General features: G+C 39.7%; 1 protein-coding gene across 1 annotated transcript in view; it reads left to right on the top strand.

Moving 5' to 3' along the window:
- LOC108446391 overlaps positions 1–2,242 on the top strand; it is a 12,530-nt gene that overhangs the window by 8,832 nt on the left and 1,456 nt on the right. The window lies entirely within an intron of this gene.

Raw genomic sequence — 2,242 nt, 5'->3', positions numbered from 1 at the left:
CTGCTGAACTTGGGCTGTTTCCCCAAAAAATCAGGGGAAAAAATGTCACCAAAATTCCCTACTGAAAATTCCCCAATACCTCCATTTTCCAGCGTGGCCAGAAGCTGCTTTTTCCCTTTCTCCCCAGTTTTAAGGTTGAAATGGGGGAGTTTGGGTATTTGATGGTGAAGAAGGGAGGGGAGGAGGATAATGTGGGGAATCACCTGATCCCAATGGAAATTCCTGGTTTTTTCCTCTTTCCAGGCAAAGTCATGGAAGATCCTGGTATGGAATTATTGAATTTTCCTTTTAAACCCCTTAAAAAACCCCTTTTTTGAGCATTTTCTGAGTTTTTTCGTGGCCAGAAATTAATCTTAAAGTGAATCGTAATAGTAGTAGTAGTAGTAATAATACCAATAACAATAACCAGCATCATGTCTAATAATTTTAAATAATTTTAAATTATTTTAACTTTGTTTTTTCCTTCCCTGTTTCCAGGGGAAGTCGACAAAAACCTTGGTGGGTTCAGTTCCCATTTCTGGGGTGGAGCTGAAAGGAAAAAATATCCCAAATTAACCCCATTTCCCTTTGGTTTCCCAGAGGAGCTCAGGGCAGCGCTGGGTGAGTCCAGAATTCCCAAATCCCAGGGTGGGAGGAGCAGGGCAGGATTTGGATTTAAAATTAGGGGGTTTTTTTTAAATTGAAGTTTGAGATTTTGGAATTAAAATCAGAGTTTTTGATTAAAAGTTAAAGATTTTGATTTAAAATTTGGGATTTTCAATTAAAATTCAGGGTGTGGATATAAAACTTGGGATTTGGATTAAAAAACTAAGGCTGTTGATTTGAAATCTGAGATTTTCATTTAAAAGAAAGGATTTGGTTCTGACTCTAATCCCGGGATTTCCCCCCCAGGATGCGGGAACCAGCAGAGGAGATTTCTTCTGCGATAATTTCAATTTTCCTGCTTTTCTTTCCCATCCCAGGAGATCGAGACGCCAGGATCGGTGCGTGTGCCCCCTCCCCCACCCTGAAATTCCACAAATTTGGGAATTTTGGTTCATTCTGATCATGAGCCCCATGAAACTGAGGAATTTTGGGTTTTCCTCTTCCCAGCGGAGCTGTCGGAGGCGCTCGGTGAGGGAAATTCAGGAAAAATGGATCATTACACATTTAAGATATTATTTATTATAAATAATAACACATTTGTTGTGTTCTAATGGTTGTATTTACTGTAGCTTATAAATACAAAATCTGTCATTTTTGTATTTTGTTACCGATTTTATTAAAATATTCTAGTTTATGTTCATGTTTTCTAAATTTTATTTAGATATTGGTATATATTTTATTGGTATTTGATGTGTGATAATATTTTAAATACTGCAACTGTAACATTATCCTGGATTTTGTCCAATTTTCCACAGAACAACAGGACAGACAAATTGGTGAGTGTCCAGTTCCTCCCAAAATGGGAATTTCTGTCAGATCCCTGCGGCCCCTCATGGAAGTTCTCCCTTTTCCTCCTTTTCCAGCGGAGCTTAACACGGAGCTCGGTGAGTCCTGGGGCTGCTGGGGGAAAACTCTTCTATTTCATTAATTGCGTAAATTAATTATACAGAGAAGCATTTTTATCCTGAATTTCTTCATTGATTCATTCCTTTCAGAGGAATCCCGAATAAGGATCTGTGAGTGTCCTGTCCTGGGGCTGGTTTGATTCTATTTTAATCTATTTTATTCTATTTTTTTTTTTAATTTTATTTTTTCTATTTTATTGGGTTTTATTCTATTTTACTTTTTAAATTCTATTTTATCCCCTCTTATTTCCAATATTTGATGATTTCCTGCTCTCCCTGGCAGGGTGGTGCCTCGAGGAGCACCGTGAGTGTTTTCCCCTCCTTCCCTCCCTCCCTTCCCAACCTTTGGCTCCCACTCGGTTCAGTATTTGCTGAAACAGGGAGACAGGAAAACCAGTCCTTTTGGGGAGTGTGTAAATCAGGAAAAGAGGAAGAAAAAGTGGGTGAGTCTTTGTGGGAAAGAAGGATGGAAAGGGGCAGAACTGGGGAATTTTGCCTGGTTTCATCTTCTTTTATCCCCTTTTATCCCTCTTTTTCCCCCTTTCCTCCTTTTTCTCTTTTTCCCCCTCTTTTCCTGACATTTTTCCTCCCTCTTCCTCCTCTCCTTTCCCCTCTTTCTTCTCCTTTTCCCCCCTTTCCCTTCTCCCCCTTTCCCCCCTTTCCCCATTTCCCCTTTCCTGTTTCCTTCTCTC

The sequence above is a fragment of the Corvus brachyrhynchos genome, unplaced genomic scaffold (genome assembly GCF_000691975.1).
Source record: "Corvus brachyrhynchos isolate BGI_N302 unplaced genomic scaffold, ASM69197v1 scaffold535, whole genome shotgun sequence".
NCBI classification, from domain to species: domain Eukaryota; kingdom Metazoa; phylum Chordata; class Aves; order Passeriformes; family Corvidae; genus Corvus; species Corvus brachyrhynchos.
The sequence above is the reverse complement of the archived record's forward strand: the minus strand, read 5'-3'. Positions and strand labels throughout refer to the sequence as shown.